General features: G+C 36.4%; 1 protein-coding gene and 1 long non-coding RNA gene across 11 annotated transcripts in view; one reads left to right on the top strand and one right to left on the bottom strand.

Annotated features, from left to right (window-relative positions):
- LOC125611605 overlaps positions 1–18,201 on the top strand; it is a 22,793-nt gene extending 4,592 nt beyond the window's left edge. The window contains exons 2-3 of the long non-coding RNA XR_007341809.1: positions 2,041–2,050; positions 18,040–18,201. This is a non-coding gene — a long non-coding RNA (uncharacterized LOC125611605). The remainder of the gene's footprint in view (positions 1–2,040; positions 2,051–18,039) is intronic.
- Kmt2c (lysine methyltransferase 2C) overlaps positions 1–25,766 on the bottom strand; it is a 255,597-nt gene that overhangs the window by 196,170 nt on the left and 33,661 nt on the right. The window lies entirely within an intron of this gene.

Below are 25,766 nucleotides of genomic sequence, written 5' to 3'. Positions count from 1 at the left end.
GGGGGGGGGGGGGGGGTGCAAAAAAGAATTATCTGAATCAAATTCCTAACAGATACTGTCCAAAACTAAAGATTAAATTTTTTTTTTTCAGGAAATAATGCCAAGAGTTAATAAATGGAAGGGGATCAAATTAAAAAGCTTCTATGCAGCAAAGGAAAAAATTAAGAATGTGAAGAGAGCCAGATGCAATGGCACACACCAGTAATCCCAGCAACTCCAGAGGTTGAGATAGGAGGACTGCAAATTTAAAGCCAGCCTCAGCAACTTAACCAGGCCCTAAGTGACTTAGCAAGATTGTGTCTCAAAATAAAACATAAAAAAAGGGCTGGGGATGTAGCTCAATGGTAAAGTGTCCCAGTACAGAGAGGGGAGGGGGGGTAATATGAATATAAACAAAGAATCTACTGAATGGGAGAATATCTTTGCTAGATAGTCTTCTGACAGAAGATCAATATCCACAGCATATGAGGAACTTAAAAAATTGAACACACACACACACACACACACACTACTAACCCAAGCTGCTCAGGTGGCACATGCCTATAATTCCAGCAATTCAGGAGTCTGAAGCAGGAATATTCCAGTTAGAGACCAACCTCAGCAACTTAGTGATGCCCTATGCGCTCAATAAGACTCAGTCTCAAAATAAAACATAAAAGCTGGGCACAGTGGTGCACAACTGTAATCCCAGCAACTCAGGAGGCTGAGGCATAAGGACCTCATGTTCAAAGCCAGCCTATGCCACTTAGCAAGACCATAAGCAATTTAGCAAGACCCTGTCTCTAAATAAAATATTTATTTAGTGTTAAGCGCCCCTAGGTTCAATCACTGGTACTATTAATTGATTTACATTTTTAAAAGGGCTGGGTATGTGGCTCAGTAGTCAAGTGCCCCTGGGTTCAATCCCTGGTGGTGGTGGTGGCGGTGGAAATATGTGCAATAAATAAATGGACAAACAAACCAAACAGATAATTCTCAAAAGAAGCAGCCAACAAATATATGAAAGACTACTCAACATCCCTAGCAACTAGGGAAATGCAAATCAAGATAATATAAGATTTCATCTCACTTCAGTCTGAATGGCAGCCCTCAAAAATACAAGCAATAATAAATGCTGGAGAGGATGTGGAGAAAAAGGATCACTGTTACACTGTTGATGGACTGTACATTAGTACCACCACTATGGAAAATCGGTATGGAGATTCCTCAAAATACTCGGCATAGAACCATATATGACCTAGCTATGCCACTCCTTGGTATTTATCTTAAAGAATTAAAGTCATATTACTACAGTGATACATGCACATCCATGTTTACAGCAGCACAACTCACAACAGAAAAACTATGGAACCAGCCTGGCTATCTATCAGTTGATGAGTAGATAAGGAAAATGTGGTATATATGTGCAATGGAGTTTCATTCAGCCATAAAGAAACATGAAATTATGTTATTTGAAACAGTAAAAATACTATCATTTCAAACTTGCTGTGAGGTGGAGGGAAAGGAAGCAGAACCAAATTAAGAAACTACAAAACTTGGAAGATAGGAAAGCATGATCAGGGCCAATGCATTCTAAGAATGATTTTATTATTTGTGGTAACAAAGAGAAAATAATTATTATTAAGTAGTTCTGTTTAGATTTAAACAAAAAGTTTAATAAAACAAAGAAGAAAAAAGAACAAGGGAAATTTTTAAATCAATTCCTATTGCAAGCAGAAAAGAAGGAAAAAATATACAGTTAATAGAAAATAACTTGAAAGGATAAATATAAATATGAATTTTCATAGTAAACATCAATGGCTTTATTTAATGATAAAAAGGTGAATTCACCCAGATAACATAAAGAACTTCACATTATTATATAAAGCAAATATTTACACAAAAATGAAGAGATGATAACTGAAAATTAAGGGAAATTTAACATTCCATACTCACAAACTGATAGATAAAACCAGCTTGAGCCTTTTAAACAAATATCTAGACAACACATATGACAAGCATCATGAGCTCCTGTACCACTCCTGTGTCAACTGCCCAAAGGGCAACAGAAGTAGATAAAAGGCAAGTCACTGTCCCCACAATTGTCCTCCAGTGACGACACATGGTCACAAAGAAAGTACATACAACATCAAGAAAATGAAGCACCGGGCTGTGATTGTGGCTCAGTGGCAGAGCACTTGCCTTGCACATATGAGAGGCAATGGGTTCGATCCTCAGCACAACATAAAAAATAAACAAACAGAATAAAGGTATTGTGTCCATCTACAACTAAAAAAAAAAAAAGAAAGAAAGAAAAGCACCAAAAGCTGGCGACTGGGCACCAGGTTGATAAAATTCTGTGTGAACAAGAATTTTATCTAACCTAGGCAGATGTGGGGTAGAAGGTAACTCTCCAATCACTAGGACATTTGGGGGGAAAGCACTGCCATAGAGGGAACAGCACCGGTACAACTTGTGAGGTTCTTCTAAGGAAAGAGGGCTGAGATGGCATGGGCATGGAAGCTGACAGGTGGAAGAAGGTGTGAGAGGAGCAAGGATGTCTTGGCTGAGGAACCCACAGACCAATAGGAAGACTTGGGACCGAGAGGCTGGAAACCCCTGAGACAATCCAAGTGGGACAGAAAGCAAGCAAGTGCAGGGACTCCATGGAGGGAAACTGCACCTTTGGTTGGTCCTTCACCAACCAAATTACAGGTGATTACAGGTGACCTTTCTAAAGAACTGAAAGGTGCATGGCTGAGCAGGCTCTTCACACAGCCCTGATCTGTTTTGAGCTTATCACTCCATTATCACACCACATGACTATTTTTTGACACAACTGGCTTATTTTAGACTAGTTTTATCTAGTTTATAACCTTGATCAACACACCAGTTGTCTGCACTGCACTATTTAGTCCTCAGGAAGAATTCTTATTTTAATTTTTGTTTTTGTTTTTTCTCTTGTGTTGCCGGCTCCCGGTTTTGTCATCATACTCAACAATCTATCAGAATTCTTTTCTTTCTGGCCAGTGGACCAATTTATCAACATGTCCTTTTCAGATCTCTAGTACTTCATTCATGTGTTCCTGACTGCTGCCCCTGGCTTCTGATTATGTGATTATTCTGAGTGATCCAACACTAACTTCTGGATTCAAAAGACAATGGTCATGCTTTTCAAACCCATACTAACTGCCAATTTCCAGGATTAAATAGAAAAATACATATTTTTATTTCTATATTGATTCAAATGTTTCCAGATTTCGATTTTAATGAAAGTCTCGAGTCTAATTATGACATGAAAATTATTTATTTTAACCCTTTGGATTCTTCCTATTTTTCCTTTCTATCTCTTAACCATTTCATTTTAGTCTTCTTTGCTTCACTTTATTACAAGGAAATCTGAAGTAACAGAATAGCACCAACTTCAGTTGAGAAATTTTTCTACCAAAATGCAATGTATCACAGTAATCTTAGAAGCTGACACTCTACAACTGAGTTCCTAAAATAACATAAAAGACATCTACTTAAAGTAACACAGGAGTTCAAAGAGGGGTCAAAAAAAAAATCACCCTTCACACCAGGTGTGGTGGCGCATGCTTGTAATCCAAGCAGCTCAGGAGGCTGAGGCAGGAGGATCACCAGTTCAAAGCCAGCCTCAGCAAAAGTGAGGCATTAAGCAACTCAGTGAAACCCTGTCTCTAAATAAAATACAAAATAGGGATGGGGATGTGGCTCAGTGGTTAACTCCCTGGGTTCAAGCCTCAGTATCAAAAAACAAAAAATCACCCTCCAGTTACAAAACCAGACAAAACATGAGAAATGACTGTTATTAGACACTGGCCAATGAGAGGTATAAAACTGAATCCTTGAATAAGAGGAAACACACAAGGGAAGCCCTACCTTTGCATGCACCTTCTGCACGGACTGAACTTACAAACAAACTAGAGCACGTGAAGAACCCAGAGAGAAACTGTATTGAAATGAGAATACAGAAATCACCAGTCAGAGATGCTTAGGGAGGCCAGAATTTGTGGGACGCAGTACTCAAGAGGACAAGCAGAAACCTGCATTAGGGCACCCATGTGTTTTTTAATCTGAACAGCAATCTGTATTATGTGTGGTATGAAATCTTCTAAAGCTAAATAAGAAAAACTATCAGCGGAAAAATAATTTCAACAGAATTATAATACGAAAAGTCCCATCTCACAGAGTCATGTCCCTCTACATTCAGTAGAGTACAGCAAGACTCCTTAGAAGCAGGGATAAAGGAGACTCAGAACAAAATGCTAGTCTAGACCATCCCTAAAAGAGCAGACAGCTCTCAAAAGATCAAAATAGTTCACAACTAACTAAACAGCCAGGTAGAAAAATGCATCAGTCGTAAAAAGACAACAAAAATAAATCACAATGTGGGGCATCCACTTAAAACATACAAGACATAGGAAAGGAAGCCAAGATGTAAGCCATGATCAGGAGAATGAGGGAACAGAAACAGGAATCAATAGGAGATGATAAAAAAGGGGAAGCATGCATATTAAAGCAGCAATTACACATTTCATATGCTCAAGAATATAAAGGAAAACATGAACATGAGAGAAATGGAAGCTATTAAAAATAAAAATGGAGCTCATGAAAGTAAAATCAAAAAATAATGTCAATCTCCAGCAATTAGAGAAATGCACATTAAAACTACACTGAGATTTAAACTCACTCCACTCAGAATGGCAATAATCAAGAATAGAAACAATAAATGTTGGCGAGCATGTGGGGAAAAGAGTACACTCACATATTGCTGGTGGGACTGCAAATTGGTGTAACCACTCTAGAAAGCAATATGGAGATTTCTCAAAAACCTAGAAATGAAATCATCATTTGATCCAGTTATATCACTCCTCAGTGTATATCCAAAGAAGTTAAACTCAGCATACTATAGTGACATGGCCACATCAATGTTTATACCAGCTGAATTCACAATGGCTAAGCTGTGGAACCAACCTAGGTGCCCTTCAACAGATGAATAGACAAAGAAAATGTGGTTTATATACACAATAGAATATTACTCAGCCATAAAGAAGAATGACTTTACGACATTTGCCAGTAAATGGATGAATGTGGACACTATCATGCTAAGTAAAATAAGCCAATTCTAAAAAAATAACTAAATAAATAAAAATTTTAAAAAAACAGAGGTCAAATTTCTCTCTGATATGCGGATGCAAACACACAAGGTGGGGGGAGTTCAGTAGAACAAATGGGAATGGAGGGAAGGGTATGGGATAGAAAAAGAAAAGACAGTCGAGTGAACCTGACATAACTTTCCTGTGTACATACATATGTGAATACACCACAGCGAATCTCAACATGCACATCCACAAGACTGGGATCCTAATCAGAAAAAGATATATTCCATGTTTGTATAAATGTATCAAAATAGAATCTACTGTCACGTATAAGTGTAAAAAAAAAAAACGTTTTTAAAAATAATGTTAAATTAAGCTTTTACATTGAAAGATTAACATCTAATTTTTTTTTTAAAAAAAAATCACTTGCCTTAAAGACACTTTAAAAAAAAAAACAAAAAACTATCCAAACTGAAGACAGAGTGAAAAATGACAAACACAGCTACAAGGCCCTGTGGGAAAACAGAAACACATCTAACAGGCATGAGGCTGGAGTAAGGAAGGGAGAAAATAAAGCATTTAGTGAAATAATCACTATAAATTTTGCAAATTGTGTTCTCTCAATAGATAATGACAAAGTGGTTTATAGTAAAATTGTTGGAAAAGAGTAAGAGCAGAAAAATCTTAAAAGTTACAGAGACATTATCCACAGAGTGACAAAAATAAGACAACAGGCTTTTCCTCTGAAATCGTAAGCCAGACTATGGAAAACATACTTAAAAGTGCTCAAGGGAAAAAGTAAAGGAGCCAAGTGCAGTGGCGCATGCCTGTATCAAAGCCAACCTCAGCAACTTAGCAAGGCCCTCAGCAAGAGTGAGACCCCATCTCAAAATTTCAAATTAAAAAAATTTTAAATTTTTAAAAATTTAAAAGGCAGGAATTAATTAAAGGGAATCCCTATGAAAAGTCAAGAAAATGTGTAGTAAACTGTATCTATTGGGCTGAGATTGTGGCTCAGCAGTAGAGCACATATGAGGCCCTGGGTTTAAACCTCAGCACCACATAAAAATAAATAAAATAAAGATATTCTGCCCAACTACAACTAAAAAAATAAATATTTTAAAAAAAAAAAAACTGTATCTATCAAGCCTGTGATCCCAGCCTCTCAGGAGGTTAAGGCAGGAGGATCGCAAGTTCAATGACAGCTTGGCAACTCAACAAAATCTTGTCTCAAATTTTTTTTAAAGAGCTGGAAATGCACTTCAGTAGGGGAGAACGTGCTTAGCAAGCTGGAGGCCCTGGATTCAATCCCCAGTACCATACACTCAAAAAGGCATCCATCAATGGCTGAGGCTGGGCTGTGTGGTGGAGCCCTTGCCTAACCTGCATAAGGACTTGGAGTCTACTTCCAGCACCTAAAAAAATAAATACATAAAAGTAACCTTCCCCAAAAAAGTATCCTTCAACAACAATGAACCAAAAACTTCAAACAAATGCTGAATGAATTCTTCACCAACAAACCTTCATTGCAAGTGCCAAGATATGCTAAGAAAATTCTTCAAACAGGAAAGTAGTACCCAATAAAAACCTGAATGTATGCAACAGAATAATGTGATGGTAACACAGATGTAAATTTTAAAGACTTTCCCATTTTCACATTTCCTTAAAAGTTAACTATTTAAAGCAAAAACAAATTATTTTGGGGGTTGTAATATATATAAAATTAACATGCTTAGCCAGGCATGGTGGCACACACCTATAATACCAGTGGCTTGGAAAGCTGAGGCAGGAAACACAATATTTCAAAACTTGTGATGAAATGAGTAGAGGGACATATACAGTTTAAACAGTCATATCAGAAACCAAGGAAGAACCCAACTCAAATTAAGTTGCCAATTAAGAAATCCAAAAATGGAGCAAGGTGTGGTGGCACTGTAATCCCAGTGACTCAGTAGGCTGAGGAAGGAGGACTGCAAGTTCAAGGCCAGCAACTTAGGAAGACCCTGTCTCCAAATAAGAAGCAAAAAAGTGGCAATGTTTACCAAGCATATTTGAGTCCTGGGTTCAATCCCCAGTATCATCCAGAAAAGGGCAGGGTGGGTCCAGCAAATGGGCAAAGCAAACCCATAATACCTAAGAAGGGGAGAAATAAAGGCAGAAAGCAACATAATGGGGTGCTGGAGTTGTAGCTTGGTGGTATAGTACTTGCCTAGCACATATGAAGCGCTGGGTTTGATCCTCAGTACCAAAATAAAATAATAAAAAAATAAATAAAATACAAGTATTGGGTCCATTTACAACTAAAAGCAATTATAAAACATAATAGGAATTTTTAAAAAACCAGTTAAACCAAAAGATGGTTCTTTGAAAAAAAAATAATAAAATTGATAGATCCCAAGCTAAAAATGATTGAGAGAAAAAATACATCATAACAATATCAAAAGTGAAAGGGGACATCACTACAGGAGCAATATACACTAACCCATTAAGTTCCATAAATTCAATTCCATAAATGTAACAAATATTCACATATTATTTCAAAGTTACCATAAGTGGTATATTTGTTGCTTATGTAGGTGTTCCACATCTGGGACAATGGAACAAGATGGGCTAAAAGGACAACGAGAAAACATTATAAGTAATTTTATACCAATAAATCAACAACTTAAATGAAACAGCAAAATTCCTTGGATGGCACCAATTTACCAAAACTGATAAAAGACTGGAAATAGACACTGGGATATTCAAATTTTCTATTAGAAAAATTTAATTGGTAGTTATAAACCTTCCCACAAAGAAAATTCCAAGCCCAGATGACTTTACTGATGAATTCTATTGAGCATTAAATAATAATAGCCCTAAACTACCCTTCGGGGGGGAAAAAAAGGGGAAAGAAACACTTCCCAACTCATTCCATAAGGTCAGCTTTGCACGAAAGCAAAACCAGACAGACATTAATACCAATATCCAACACAAGATACAGATGGAATTAAAAGGAATAAAACACTGGTACCTATGTTTTGTATAAATAATTCTCACACCAAAACAATACAAAAATAATGAAAGAAAATCATAGCCTGCTATTCATTTTTAGATGCACATAAAATTCTGAAAGAAAAATTAACAGGGGGGCTGGGGATGTGGCTCAAGCAGTAGCACGCTCGCCTGGCATACGTGCGGCCCGGGTTCGATCCTCAGCACCACATACAAACAAAGATGTTGTGTCCACCGAGAACTAAAAAAATAAATATTAAAAAATTCTCTCTCTCTCTCACACACTCTTTCTTTAAAAAAAAAAAAATTAACAGGGGCTCCAGTTTGCCGCAGTCTGGCTGGGCACAAATCACGAGCCACTCAAGCAGGAACAAACTTTATTTCCGAACACGCAGGCAGCCTTCTCCCGGGACACACCACACACCAACTGGAAAATCCCTCCTCCGGCACTTCCCCAACCAACTCGAACTCCCCAGGAATCCCCACGAGAACTAGCACGAGGACGCCAAAGTAGGGGTCTAATATACAATTGAATACACAGCTTAACATAACCATCATCATCTCAACCACTACTTCTGGCAAAATGCCATGCGTCATTCCAACTGGGCTATGGCTCTCAGCACCAGTTCTAGTTAAGATGAAGTCAACTCTTATATCCCACTGAAAGCAACTATAAAACCCAGGAAGACTGTTCAACAGGTACTAATTTACAGTTACATAGGAGAAATAAATTTTAGTGTTCTATTTTATAGCAGAGTTACTACAGAAATTGATAATAATCTGCGTATTCAAGAAAAAACTAGAAAAAGGGATCTGGGTGTTATCAACACAGAGAAACGATACATGTTTGAAGAGACAGGCTTATTCAGATTTAAATGTTACATAATATATATGCATACTGAAACATCACATGGTACTCCATAGAGATGATTTTTATGTGTCAATTTTTTAAAACTTAAAAAAAAAAAAAAGAAAACCTGGAAATGACTATTTGAGTTTCCTGGAAAAAAATTATAATTTTATACACACACATATACATACATAAACAATAAGCTGAGCTGGAATAGACATACAATTGAAAGTATTACCAAAATAGCAATGGATACACTCATTCATACCTTATCATACACTTATTCATACCTTATCCCCTGGCCTGAATTCAATGCAATCCCAAAAAGCCCAGGAGTGAGTACCAACATGCAGAAAGAGTATATGTGTGCATCCTGGGCTCACCCACCACCTGCCCATGGATGAACCTGATCCTAGTAAGTATAATTAGTTAAACAAAGACCTTCACAACTGAGCTAACAGAATTCTGGCCAGGTGCCAAAATTCTTAGTACACACTTACCCTACCTATAGTAACAGCACTGCATAGGCTTTGAAAATTAAGCTGAACTGACCATAGCCCACAGAAGGCTGGTTGGAAATCGTAGCCTGTACCTACTCAGGCCACGAGGCAGCTAAGCCAAAAATATCAATGCTCTCCATAAAATGTCTATAAAACCTGAAGTTTCATCATATTCTAAATGTTCAATACACAAAGAACTACAAACACATCAAATCACATAAAAAATACATTCAATTAAGACCAATGACAAAATGACTAATGAACATTGTCTAATGAACACTTTAAAATAGCTATTTTATAAAAGTGTGAATGAGCAATTACAAACACTCTTAACAAAACATATCAAACAGACTATGTACCAAGTAAAAATTTTAGAAATAAAAATTAAAAACAAAAATTTAAAACTCACTGAAAGCAAATAACAAAAAGATGGACTTAAATACAAACATATCAATAATTATATTAAACATAAATGGTCTGAACACACCAATGAAAATATAAAAATTATCAGAATCTTTTTTTAAAACACCTATTTGTATGTTGTCTACATGAAAATCAATTCAAAAAAATGACCTCTTTAAAGAAAAATTAGATACAATGCAAACACTAATCAAAATTAAGCTGGAATAGCTATGTCAATACCATACAACGTAGATTTCAAAAAAAAAAAAAAAGTTAACAGATTTAAGAGGATTATTACATATTGATTGGTACAAGAGTAAATTCACCAACAGATAATTCTAAATGTGCATCCATCTAACAAATGAACTTTAAAATACATAAAGCAAAACCATCACACAACTGAAAGGACAAAACTCCACAATTGTACTGAGAAACTTCAACATTGCTTTCTCAATAATAGAATTCTTGGAGAGAAAAATCAGAAAGCATGTAGAAGAACTGAACAATATCATCAACGAAATTAGTGTAATTAACAAAACTTACAAAACACTCAGCCACAGCTAGAATGCACATTTCTTATCAGGTACCCACAGAACATTAACAAGTACAGGCCATGTTCTCTGGTCATAGACCAAACCTTAAACCTGCTTAGAAATAATTAAAAAATATATTCTCAGATGATAACGAGTTGAAGCCTAAATCTTCAAATAAGCAGAAATCAACACATTTCTAAATACTCCACAAATCAACAGAACCTCAAAGAAATAAAAAATACATAAACAAAAATGAAAATACAATATACCACAACTTGTTAAATATAGCTAAAATAGTTACTGAAAAAATATTATATAGCATCAATGCTTATGTTAGAAAAGAAGAAAGGCAAAAATAAATCCACATCTGGCTGAAAGAAAGAAATAAGAACATGAATCAAAGAAACTGAAGGAAAATAAAAAAGTAAAAATCAACTAAACCATCAAATTTTTCTAAAGAATTAACATTCAGAATATATAAAGAACTTCTAGAGCTCAACAAAAACAAAACTCAATTCAAAAAAGAGCAAGGGACTTGCACAGGCATTTCTCCAAAGAAGATATACAAATTGCCAAAAGCACATGAAAAGATGCTCAACATCTAATCACTAGGCAAACACCAATCAAACCTAGGAGACACCATCATCACAGCTATTTGGATAACTCTTTTCAAAAACCAGACAATAACAAATTTTGTAAGAATATCCAGAAGTTGGAACTAGTGTGCACTGTTGACAGAAATGTAAAAAGTTATGGCCACTGTGGAAAACAGTATAACATTTCCTCTCAAATTTAACAATAGAACTTCCACATGATCCAGAAATCCTACTTCTGGGTATGCCCAAAATATTCAAAAGCAGGGTCTCAAAGAGATATTGGTACACCCAAGTTCACATCAGTATGGTTCACAATAGCTAAATCATGGAAGCAACCAAGTGCCCAAGTGAAAAACAAATCAGCAATGTGATACACACACACACACACACACACACACACACACACACACACACCAGAATATTATTCTGCCTTATAAAGGAAGGCAATTCTAAGATAGGCTACACTGCAACACGGATGAATCTTGAGGACATTCTGCCTTCTGAAATACCACAATTATGAAAATGAAATTCTGAATAATTCCATTGCAGAATGTGCTTAGAGTAAACAAAATCAAACACAGAAAGGGGAGAGAAAAAAAAAATCTGACCAATAAAGAGAAGATACAAATAATAGGAATAAGAGAGGATTTTACCCAGATTCCATGGACGTGAAAAGGACAATGAAAGAATTCCACATGTAAGTTTCAGATCTTCAGATGCAATGGAACAATTCACTAAGATAACAATCAAAATTCACCAAGATGAAATAGGTAACCCAAACAGCACCATAACTTTTTTAAAAAGTATGATGTGTAGTATTAAAGCCTTCTGAAATAGTAATCTCCAGGCCCAAGTGCTTTTACTGGCTAACTCTATTCAGCATCTGAAGAAAAGATAAACACCTATTCTATAGAATTTCCTCTAGAAAATATAAGAGGGCGCACTTGTCCACCCAAAGAGGACACTATCTGACACCAAACTGTCAGCATTATACTGCCACCAAAATCAGACAGACAAAACAATAGCCCCTCAATAGTCACAGAGAACTGACCATAGGATGCTCAAACTCTTTACATAAACTAGCATAGTATTTGCATATTACCTATACACATCTTCCTTTAAAACATTTCTAGAGTGCTTATGACACATAATGCAATGTAAATTTTACAAATAAATGTCATATGGCATTGTTTAAAGAATAATGGATGCCCTTCAATAGACGAATGGATAAAAAAAATGTGGCATTTATACACAATGGAGTATTACTCTGCATTAAAAAATGACAAAATCATAGAATTTGCAGGGAAATGGATGGCATTAGAGCAGATTATGCTAAGTGAAGCTAGCCAATCCCTAAAAAACAAATGCCAAATGTCTTCTTTGATATAAGGAGAGTAACTAAGAACAGAGTAGGGACGAAGAGCAGGAGAAGAAGATTAACATTTAACAGGGATGAGAGGTGGGAGGGAAAGGGAGAGAGAAGGGAAATTGCATGGTAATAGAAGGAGACCCTCAGGGTTATACAGTGGAGGAGGTAGAGAGAGAGGAGGGGAGGGGAGGGGAGAGGTGGGGGAGGGGGAGGGTGGAGGATGGGAAAGGCAGCGGAGCACAACAGACACTAGGATGGCAATTTGTAAATCAATGGATGTGTAACTGATGTGATTCTGCAATCTGTGTATGGGGTGAAGGTGGGAGTTCATAACCCACTTGAATCAAAGTGTCGAATATGATATGTCAAGAAATTTGTAATGTTTTGAACAACCCACAATAAAAAATTAAAAAAAAAAAAGAATAATGGAAAGGGGGAAAAATCTATGTGTGTTCGGTAAAATATTTTTCAAATATTTTTGATCTGCAGTTAGATGAATTCATGATATGGAACTCACAGGTACAGAAGACTGACTGTATGAAGAACAGACCAGTATTCTAAGCATCATAAACACAAAAATCCTCAAGGAGATATTATCAAGCCACAGAGGGAGGGACTCCAGGTATGGTACAAGCCTCTTTCTTATCCTCAGACCCCATTTTCAGTCTGCAGATAAACTGCTAAAGTGAAATCTATCTGCAAGTTTTAAAATTTCCCTGTAAAATAAGTCAAAAATATTTAATTTATGCCACATGAAGATTATCTGTTTTAGCAAATTAACCCGACCTTTCCTATTATAACAGCACACAACTACTGTGATTACTATTATTCTGTGGGGATAATCTCTTTACTTCTGCCATAAATCTGTAAATTCATAATCCATGGTACACAAAAGACAGGAACATAATATCAAAAGGTCTGCAAATTAAAACAACTGCTTTTTCAAATGCAAAATGTCCTGGATAACCATTAAATATGTATTAGAAAATATCTTACTATAGAGTATTAGTTTATTCCTGTTCAAATTAATATGAAAACTCAATATGAGAAATACCCTATTAAAATTAGCATTCTGAACCACATACAAAATGAAAAACAGAAAAGTCAGATTACAATAGCAAATCAAATTCAGGAATATAAAATATTATAAAAAGAAACATTAACAACACGAGAAGTTTACCAAGGGAAAAGAACACTTGTTTAATATTCAAACACAATAAATGTAATCAACCATGTTAGCCTGAATTGCAGGTAAGCAAACCATGGCTCAGAGACCAAAACCATCCCATACCTGACTTGTGGTCATGTTATACCTATTTACATATTTTCTGCGTCTACTTTCATGCTACAATAGTAGATAAGAATAGTTGCAACATAGACCTTGTAGCATACAAAGGCTAAAATATTTACTATCTGACCACTATACAGAAAAAAATGTGGGAGTTCATCTCCTCTAGATCTACCTTACATGGAACACTGAAGAGTTTGTCAAACTCAAAGAGAAGGGTGCCATTTAATACTAAACATATAAAAAGATATTCCATTCAAATGTTAAACAGAGCAGAGGTTAAAACAGACTTTAAGTCAAAAACTGCCATTAGAGGGCTGGGGCTGTAGCTCAATGGTAGAGCGCTTGCCTTGCATGTGTGAGGCATTGGGTTTGATCCTCAGTACCACATTAAAAATAAATAAATAAATAAAGTGTCCATCTACAACTAAAAAAAAAAAATTTTTTTTTTTTTAATTTAAAAATAAAGTGTCCCTAGTGGGCTGGGGTTGTGGCTGGGTGGTAGAATGCTTGTCTAGCAAGTATGAGGCACTGTATTCAATCCTCAGCACCACATAAAAATAAAATACAAATAAAGACATCATGTCGATCTACAACTTAAGAAATATATATTTTTAAAAAGTGTCACTAGAGACAATGGTCATTAAGTGCTGATAAGGGCTCAATCTGTTAATATAATTGTAAAATACATTTGTACATCACGGCATTTAAACATATAAAGTAAAAACTGAAGGTAAAGATAGCAGTCTAGTGGTAGGGGACTTCATTTTAACAATGGCTAGATCATTCAGACAAACAAATCAATAAGACAAAAGATAACACAATATAAACCAAATGGACCCAACAGAGGAACAGAAAATTCTATCCAACCGCAGGAGAATATACATTTTTCCCAAGCATGAACAGAACATTTTCCAAGACAGATCATATGCTAGGACACAAGTTCCCCCCTTCTGTTTAATTAAACAACAAGCATATGGCTTAGGAACTGTGGATCTCAACAACAAATCTTGACAAATTCAAGGGGAATGAAATCATATCAAGTATCTTTTCTAACAACACTATGAAACTGGAAATTACCAATAGAAGACAATTGGAAAGTCTCACTTAACACACTCCTCAACAACCAGTGGGGCAATAGAAATTTTAAAAATATTGCCAGATGAATGAAAATGGAAACAGAGCATAAAAAATTTTATGGGATGCAGCAAAAGCAGTTCTAACAAGGAAGTTTATAGCAATAAATGCTACATTAAGAATACCTTAAATGAATCCCAAAGAATAAGAAAAAGAACAAGCTAAACCCAAAATTAGCAAGAAATAATGAAGATCAGAACAGAAGTAAATGAAATAAAAAGAGAAGCAATAAAAAGTTCAAAGAAACTAAGAGTTGATTTTTCCAGGATTAAAAAAAAAGTGGGGTCTGGGGCTGGGGCTCAGCAGCATGTGCAAGGTCCTGGGTTTGATCTTTATCACCACATAAAAGTAAATAAATAAAATAAAGGTACTGTGTCCAACTGAAACTAAAAAAATAAATATTAAAAAAAAGGCAGACCTTCAGCTAGACTGAGAGAAAAAGATGACTCAAAAGAAAATCAGAAATAAAAGACATTAAAACTCATACCAAAGAAATATAAGAGACTACTATGAACAAGTATATGACAACAAATTAAAGAATCAAAAAATGGAGACCACCACAGGAACTCAGGCCTGGCCCAGACCAGCAGACCACTACTGGAGCCCAGGCCCAGCCTAGGTCCACCGCCATCCTGCCCCCCGCCAGCCCAAGCCTAACCCACTTCCATCTCAGGACACTGGAGAAATGATCACAGCCTTCCCCCTACACAGTAGCCTCTACCTTTTGACAACAGACAGGGCCTAGAAACAGCTGCATTTCAGAGCAAAGACATTGTAAGCCCACCCTTTCAGCCCCATCTCTGAAACACAATGCATCCATCTTGGGGCATCTCCACTATTATCTCCAGTTACCTCCACTCTTGCTGCCACCAACTTTAGCTGCAGTAACATACATGCAGGAACACCAGCAGGGTCTGGAAGCCCAGCATCAAGGTGAGTTACAGTCAATCTGCACAGGTACTAAAAGAATATAATGGAGAAACTGTAATATCTCAGATCCACACTGCAAGAAAGGAAGACACATAGACAGGAAAAAACAAGGTAAGAAAGCGCCCCAAACCAACCAGAATATTACAATAACAGAACCCAAAGTTGATGAAATGTCAGAGAAGGAGTTCAGAAGGTTCATAATTAAAATTACATGTGAATTAAAGAATGGCCTAAATGAACAAATATGGGCAAAAAATTGATCACTCCAACACAGAGATAAGAGAGCAAACACAGGTAGCAAAAGATTACTTCAAGAAAGAGAGACTAAAAAAAAAAAAAAAAAGTCAGAAATCCTTGAAATGAAGGATACAATAAACCAAATAAAAAACTCAATAGAAAGTATAACCAACAGGCCATATCACTTGGAAGAAAGAACATCAGACAATGAAGACAAAGTATACTATCTGGAAAATAAAGTTGACCACACAGGGAATATAGTAAGAAATTATGAACAGAGCACCCAAGAATTATGGGACAGCATCAAAAGACCAAATCTAAGAGTTACTGGGATAGAGGAAGGCACAGAGTTTCAAACCAAAGGAATGCACAATCTCTTTAATGAGATAATATCAGAAAATTTCCCAAGCATGAAGAAAAAATTGGAAAACCAAATACAAGAGGCTTACAGGACACCACATATGCAAAATTACAATAGATCTACACCAAGGCACATTATAATGAAAATACCTAGCATACAGAACAAGGATAGAATCTTAAAAGCCACAAGAGAGAGGACTCAGATCACATATAAGGAGAGACCAATTTGTATCTCAGAAGAGTTTTCAATCTAGACCCTCAAAGGCAGACTTCCTAGAACAACATATACCAAGCTCTGAAAGAAAATGGATGACAACCAAGAATCTTATATCCAGCAAAATTAAGCTTTAGATCTGATGATGAAATAAAAACCTTCCATGACAAACAAAAGTTAAATGAATTTAAAACTAGAAATCCTGTACCACAGAACATCCTCAGCAAAATATTCCATGAAGAGGAAATGAAAAACAATGATGAAAATTGTAGTGGGAAGTATTACACTAAAGGAAAAACTTATCAGGAGAAACCAAGTCAAGTTAAATACCAAAAATAAACAAAAATGGCTGGGAATACAAATCATGTCTCAATAATAACCCTCAATGTTAATGGCCTAAACTCACCAATCAAAAGACAGAGAGTAGCAGAATGGATTAAAATAAATGACTTAACATTACATCTCAAAGCCCTAGAAAAAGAAGAACAAATTAACACCAAAAGCAGAAGACAGGAAATAATTAAAATCAGAGCTGAAATCAATGAAATTGAAACAAAAGAAACAATTGAAAAAATTGACAAAACAAAAAGTTGGTTCTTTGAAAAAATAAATAAAATTGACAGACCCTTACTAATGAAGAGAGAGAAAAACTAATGGAGAGAAAACTCAAATTACTAACATAAGTGATGGAAAAGGAAAAATCACAAAGGACACTGCAGAAATACAGAAGATAATAAGAAACTATTTTGAAAACTTGTACTCTAAAAAACAGAAAATATTGAAGGCATTGACAAATTTCTAGAGTCATACGACTTGCCCAAATTGAACCAGGATGATATACACAATTTAAACAGATCAATTTCAAGCGTGAAATAGAAGACTCCATTAGAAGCCTACCAACCAAGAAAAGCCCAGGACCAGATGGCTACAACAGCCGAGTTCTACAAGACTGTTAAAGAAGAACTAACACCAATACTCTTCAATTTATTTAAGGAAATAGAAAGAGAGAACTTCCTCATTCTATGAAGCCAATATCACCCTGACTCTAAAAACCAGGCAAAGACACATCAAAAAAAGAAAACTTCAGACCAATATCTCTAATGAAGATAGATGCAAAAATTCTCAATAAATTTCTGGCAAATCAAATACAAAAACATATCAAAAAGATAGTACACCAGGATCAAGTGTGGTTCATCACAGGGATGCAAGGTTGGTTCCACATACGGAAATCAATAAATGTAATTCATCACATCAATAGACTTCAAGATAAGAACCATATGATCATCTCAATAGATAAAAGAAAAAAAAAAAAGCATTCGACAAAATACAGCACCCCTTCATCTCAACATCGTAAAAGCTATCTATGCTAAGCCTAAGGCCAACATCATTCTAAATGGAGAAAAATTGAAAGCATTCCCTCTAAAAACTGGAACAAGACAGGGATGTCCTCTTTCACCATATCTATTTAACATAGTTCTTGAAACCCTGGCCAGAGCAATTAGACAGACAGGAATACGGATAGGTAAACAGCTCAAATTAGCACTATCTGCCCACAATATGATTCCGTACCTAGAAGATCCAAAAAATTCCACCAGAAAACTTCTAGAACTAATAAATGAATTCAGCAATGTAGCAGGATACAAAATCAACACATATAAATCAAAGGCATTTCTGTATATCAGTGACAAATCCTCTGAAAGGAAAACTACCCCATTTACATTAGCATGAAAAAGAATAAAATACTTGGGAATCAACCTAACGAAAGAGGTAAAAGACCTCTACAGCAAAAACTACAGAATGCTAAAGAAAGAAATTAAAGAAGACCTTAGAAGATGGAAAGATCTACCTTATTCTTGGATAGGCGGAATTAATATTGTCAAAATGACCATACTACCAAAAGCACTATACAGATCTAATGCAATTCCAATCAAAACCCCAATGACATTCCTCACAGAAAGAGAAAAGGTGGTTATGAAATTCATCTGGAAAAATAAGAGACCCAGAATAGCTAAAGCAATCCTTAACAAGAAGAGTGAAGCAGGTGGCATCACTATATCAGACCTTAAACTATACTACAGAGCAATAGCATGGTGGGCTGGGGCTGGGGCTCAGTGGTAGCGCACTTCTCAGGTATGTGTGAGGCACTGGGTTCGATTCTCAGCACCACATATAAATAAATAAATTTTTTAAAAAAAAGGGTCTATCACAACTAAAAATATATTTAAAAAACAACATGGTATTGGCACCAAAATAGACTTGTAGACCAATGATACAGAATAGAAAACACAGAGACTAACCCACATAATTACAGTTATCTCATATTTGAAAAAGGCACCAAAAACGTACACTGGAGAAAAGACAGCCTCTTCAACAAATGGTGCTGGGAAAACTGGAAATTTATATGCAACAAAATTGAAATTAAACCCCTATCTCTCACCATGCACAAAACTCAACTCAAAGTGGATTGAGGACCTAGGAATTAAACCAGAGACACTGTGTATCTATTCGAAGAAAAAAGTAATCCCAAATCTCCATCATGTCAGATTAGGCCCCAACTTCCTTAATAAAACTCCTATAGCACAAGAATCAATATCAAGAATCAATAAATGGGATGGATTCAAACTAAAAAGCTTCTTCTCAGCAAAAGAAACAATAAGTGAGGTGAAGAGAGAACCTACTAATCGGGAACAAATTCTTACCACACACAGTCAGATAGAGCACTAATCTCTAGAACATAAAAAGAACTCAAAAATCTTAACACCAAAAAAACAAATAACATAATCAATAAATGGGCCAAGAAACCACAGATACTTCTCAGAAGAAGATATACAATCAATCAACAAATATATGAAAAAATGTTTAACATCTCTAGAAATTAGAGAAATACAAATCAAAACTACTCTAAGATTTCATCTCACTCCAGTCAGAACGGCAGCTATCAAGAATACAAACGTGGGGCTGGGGATGTGGCTCAAGTGGTAGTGCGCTCACCTAGCATGTGTGAGGAACTGGGTTTCATTCTCAGCACCACATAAAAATAAAGACACTGTGTCCACCTAAAACACTAAAAAATAAATATTAAAAAAAGAAAGAAAGATGTGTCCCTCTACAACTAAAAAAAAAAGAAAAGAAAGAATACAAACAACAGGGCTGGGGCTATAGTTCAGTGGCAGAGTGCTTGCCTTGCATGTGTGAGGTTCGATCCTCAACACCACATAAAAATAAACAAATACAATAAAGGCATGTTGTCCATCTACAACTACACAAAAAAATTTTTTTAAAGAAACATCTAATTTAAAAAAAAAAAAAAGAATACAAACAACAATAAGTGTTGGCAAGGATGTGGGGAAAAAGGCACACCCACACATTGCTGGTGGGACCGCAAATTGGTGCAGCCAACATAGAAAGCAGTTTGGAGATTCCTTGGAAAACTGGGAACCCAATCACCATTTGACCCAGCTATCCCACTCCTTGTCTATACCCAAAGGACTTAAAAACAGAATACTACAGGGACACAGCTACATCAATATTTATAGCAGCACAATTCACAATAGCTAAACTGTGGAACCAATCTAGATGCCCTTGAGTAGATGAATGGATAAAGAAAATGTGGTATATATACTCAATGGAATATTATTCAGCATTAAAAGAAAATAAAATAATGAGATTTGCTGGTAAATGGATAGAACTGGAGAATATAATGCTAAGTGAAATTAGCCAATCCCAAAAAATCAAATGCCACATTGACTTCTCTGGATCTAAGGATGCTGATTCATAATATGCTAGGGGTAAGGGGAGGTATAAATGAACTCTAGATAGGGCAAAGGGAAAAGGGGGAGGGAGGGGACATAAGGGTAGCAAAGATGGTGGAATGTGATGGTCATCATTACCTTAAGTATATGTATGAAGACACAAAGGATGTGACTCTACTTTGTATACAATCAAAGATAGGAAAAAATGTGCTCTGTGTATGTAATATGAATTGTAATGCATTGTATTGTCATATATAACAAATTAAAATTTTAAAAAAAATTTAAAACTTAAGGGAAGATGGGGAGTGAGGGAAGGCAACAGAAATTTATCTAAAGGAAAATGAATGGCAAGTTAGACAATGTTTCGATAGCCCTAATACAATAAATATAGCATTTCTTAATTTTAATTCCAGGGTAACGTCTATTGTTTGCATTGTTGCAGACTAGGGAGTAAACAAAGCACAAGATTTTTGTGTTTTACTATTTCCTGTGATATCCTAAAAATTTTTACAAGACTTTTTTTAATAGATAAAAAAAACTCAAAAAAAAAAAAAAGAATCAAAAAATGGATACATTCCCATAAAAATACAACCTGCCAAGACTGAACCACATGGAAACAGAAAATCTGAACAAAGTAATAAGCAAAAAAAATGAGAGCTCAAAAAAACTTCCAACAAGGAAAGGCCTAGGAATCAACAGCTGTTTTCTACCCAGCACTTATAAGAATTAACACAAATCCTTCTCAAACATTACTGAAGTACTGAAGAGGGTGAACTTTCAATGTCATTTTACAAGGTCAAAATTATCCTAATACCAAAGTCAGGGAATAGAGATCGCGTTCCTGGCTGCCCCATACTGTGACAAGCAGACAGGCAGCTTCTCAGCAAGGTGGGTGAACAAAATAATCCAGGGGGACTATTACTGGAATTGAAAACTGGATATTCAAAGCAGACTGGGGACACAGGAGGCTGGATATAATAAGAAAGAAATCCCCAGTCCCACAGCCACTGCCACAGGTAGGCGGGAAGCTCAGCTGGAGCACTCCCTCTGAGAGCCAGAGTGGAGGGATAAGGGAATTAGAGGAACAGCACAGAGTGTCTGGGTACAGAGCACACAGAGACAGAGTGTTTAGGGACCAAGGACACTGCCTGGCCAACCTGGAAGATGTGCTGCACAACATCCGTGTGTGGGGAGAGAAGCCACCATCTCTCCAGGCGGCCTGCGGGGGACTAAGAAAGGAAACATTTGGCAGCCACTGCGCCGGGACCAGCAGCCGAGGGAGCCAATTCCTGGCAAACCACAGTTGGGCCTGAAATATAGGCCAGTAAACACATGGTGCAGGGCGAAGAGTGCGCTTAAGTGACCAGGAGGAAACCAAACATGGAGAGAGGTTTACATAAGGAGACAACTGGTCGCAGAAACCCACTCCACTGACCTCTGTCCTTCCCATCCAACTGCCTGCAGGACCTGCTGGGAGAGAACTGGATCATCTGGCCAGGAACTCAGAAGGGTAGGGGTGGGAGAAATGGTTTGCAGACTGAACCTGAGAAAAGGAAATGTGGGGTCTGCAGGTGACACAGAGGACTAAGAACTGGGTCTCCACCACAGCAGTGGAACCCAGGGAAGACCCCTGGGGTAGAGTCTTCCAGCAGGGACCAGCAAGTACCGGGCACTGATTTAAAATCTCCAGACCAACTGGCATTCAGCAAAGAGCCTGGAGCCCACCTAAGCCTAAACCTTGCCTCAGGAATCCCACCTACAGGGTCACCTCTCTCCCTCCAGCAAGCCAGAGGGTGGGGCACCAGCTCCTAAAACCATTGAGAAGAGAAAATGAGAAATCTTTTGAACTCCTCCAACAAGAGATTCTTTAACTTTCCATCAAGGTTTTTTTCTATTCTTTTTCTGTGTTTAATTGTGACCTTAATGGTACATGGACATTTACACATATTTGTATTTGCTTTTTAGTTTTATTTTGTATTCTTTTAAGTTTATAAGTTTTTACTTTATATTTTCCTTCTGTTTCCCTTGATTCTTTCTTTTCTTCCGCTAACAGCCAATCTCTATTGTTTTCTTTCACTCTCCCTTTTTTTCTTTTTCTCTCCTCTTTCCTCTTAATTACCACATCCTATATGGCTTCTGTTCTCTCCCTGTCCACCATTTGAAATTATAAACTCTTCACAGACTTGCTGTTCTTATTGTAGGCAATAACTAATTATATTATTTCTGTTTTTTGTGATAATTAACATTGCAGACATCATAGTAGGAACTATTTGGTTTAATGTGTTATTTTGTTTGCATTGGTGGTTGTTATTATTCGTCTCTCCCTAAACACTGAAGTATTGGAAAACTTCAGACATTATAAGTCCACAGGATAGAAACTCTACTGCTAAATGGGCAGACATAAAAACAACAAGAAAGGGCTGAGGCTGTAGCTCAGTGGTAAAATACTTGGGTTCCATCCTCAGGACCACATAAAAAAATAAATGGGTAATGTGGCAGTATTGGGTCCAACTACAACTAAGAAAATATTTTTTTTAAAGATAGACTTTTGGGCTGGGGATGTGGCTCAGGCGGTAGCGCGCTCACCTGGCATGCGTGCGGCCCGGGTTCGATCCTCAGCACCACATACCAACAAAGATGTTGTGTCCGCCGAGAACTAAAAAATAAATATTAAAAAAATTCTCTCTCTCAAAAAATAAATAAATAAATAAATATAGACTTTATTCAGAGAAAGAGAGAGAGAGAGAACTTTTTCCAATATTTATTTATTTTTAGTTCTCGGCGGACACCACATCTTTATTTTTATGTGGTGCTGAGGATCAAACCCAGTGCCCAGCGGCCCCGCGCATGCCAGGAGAGCACACTACCGCTTGAGCCACATCCCCAGCCCAGAAAATATTTTTTTTTTTAAATTTTCAATGGAAAGCATCACTAACAGACTAGATCACTTGGAAGACAGAACCTCAAATAATGAAGACAAAATATATAATCTTGAAAACAGAGTTGACCACAGTAAGAAGATGTTAAAAAGCCATGAACAGAACTTCCAAGAATTATGGGATAACACAAAAAGACTAAATTTAAGATTTAATGGGATAGATGAAGGTGTGGAGATACAAACCAAAGGAACACACAATCTTTTCAACGACATAATATCCGAAAATTTCCCAAACCTAAAGAATGAAATGGAAAATCAAATACAAGAAGTTTACAGGACCCCAAATGTACAAAATTACAACGGACTTACACCAAAGTACATTATAACAAAAATGTCTAACATACAGAATAAGGTTAAAATTTTAAAGGCTGTGAGAGAAAAAAATATATAAGATTACGTTTGGGGGAAATCAAGTCAGAGCTCAGCTGATTTCTCAACTCAGACCCTCAAAGCTAGGAGGGCCTAGAACAACATATATTAACTTTTATGTTCTTGCTTTTTTCTTGATTAGACTTACTGATTTCTATCAAATTTTAGCTGTATTATTTTTTGTCTATTTCATATAGTTCTGCTCCTACTCTTATTTTTTTCCTTTCTACTACATAATTTGAAAATAATTTGTTATTCTAGCTTCTTTCAATCTGAGTACTGTTTCATCCCAGAGATCCTGATACTTTAAGCTTTTATTGTCACTTAGTTCAAAGCACTTTTTAAAAATTTTCTTTATAGTTGTAGGTGGATACCTTTTTTTATTTATTAACATGTGATGCCGAGGATCAAACCCGGTGCCTCACATGTGCTCTACCACTGAGCCACAACCCAGCCCTCAAAGCACTTTTTATTTACTTTTCTTGGGCTTTCTTCCTGGACCTCTGAGACAATTAATTTTGAAATAGTTGACATGTGGGGGTGGGGTTCTATGTATCCTAAGATGACTGATTTCTAATGTAATAAATCATGCAGAAAACAAGTCTGCAAGATTTCAAAATTTAGGGGGTAAAAAGCCAGACAACGCCTGATGAGGGGCTGGGGCTGGGGCTCAGCGGTAGAGTGCTCGCCTAGCACATGCGATAAATAAAAGGTGTTGTGTCCAACCACAACTAATATTTAAAAAAATATATATCCCTGATCATTATTATCCAAAGTACATGTATGAAGACACGAATTGGTGTGAATATACTATGTATGCAACCAGAGATATAAAAAATTATGCTCTATATATGTCATAAGAATTGTAATGCATTCCACTGTTATATATAAATTAAAAATTAATTAATTAATTTAAAAAATTATATATCCCTGATAAACATACATGCAAAATCTTCAGCAAAATACTGACAAACAAAACTCAATAGCACATCATCAGGGGATTCAACCAGTGAAGCAAGGACTGTTCAAGGTGCACAAAGCAACAAATATGACGTACCACAAATGCCACCTATTTGGGGCCCACAGCTAAGACCATACTCAACAGTGAAAAACAAAACTTTTCCTCTAAGACTGGGAACAAGAAATAACATTCTCACCACTTTTATTCAATATAGAACTGGAATTCCTAGCCAGAAAACCTAGAAAAGCAAAGAAAAGGCACCCAAATTGGAAATAAAGAACTAAAACTTTCTTTTTACAGATGACAGGAGGTTATACATAGAACACTCTAGCTGAACACAGTGGTGCACACTTGCAATTCCAGCAACTTGGGATACTGAGGCAAGAGTATTGCATGTTTGAAGTCAACCTGGAAATTTAGTGAGATCCTATCCAAAAAACTAAAATTAAAAAAATATATAGATAGATATATATATGATGAAAGAAACTGAAAACACAAACAAATGGAAAGGTGTCCTCTGTTCATGAATTTGAAGAATTAACATTGTGAAAATTCCCATCCTACTCAATGTGACCTACAGTCTAAATGCAATCCTTATCAAAATTCCAGTGGCATTTTTCACAGAATTAGAAAAACAATCCTAAAACTGATATGAAAACATATATGACCCTGAATAGTTATGCAATCTTAGCAAGAACAAAATTAGAAGATATTTACCTGATTTCAAAATATACTACGGAGCTATAGTAATCAAAAGAGTATAAAATTAGCAATAAAAAGTAGACATACCTGTGAAATAAAATAGGGAGCCCAGAAATACATCCACACATTTATGACCAACTGATCTTTGACAAAGATGCCAAGAATACAGAATGAAAAAGCAGCAGTCTCTTCTTCAATAAATGTGGCTTTTGGTAAAACAGGATGTCCACATGCAAAAGAATGAAACTGGGCCCACTGCTAGACATCCTACCCTTTATGACAATATGATGAACCTAGAAGACACTATGTCAGTGGCAAAAGTCAGGCACAGAAAGACAAATATAAATACTGGATGATCCTCTCCCCCCGACCCCAGATAGAGATTTACTTAGGAAAGCAGGTTCAAGGGGGATGTGGGCTATCTCAGGAATGAGATACATCATTTTTTTTTTTTCAACTTGGTTCTGGAAATTGAACCTCACTTTACTACTGAGCCACATCCCCAGCCCTTTCGATTTTTTATTTTGAGACAGGT

Source organism: Marmota marmota, unplaced genomic scaffold, assembly GCF_001458135.2.
Source record: "Marmota marmota marmota unplaced genomic scaffold, marMar, whole genome shotgun sequence".
NCBI lineage: Eukaryota > Metazoa > Chordata > Mammalia > Rodentia > Sciuridae > Marmota > Marmota marmota.
Note: the sequence above shows the minus strand (reverse complement) of the source record. Positions and strands in the feature narration are given on the sequence as shown.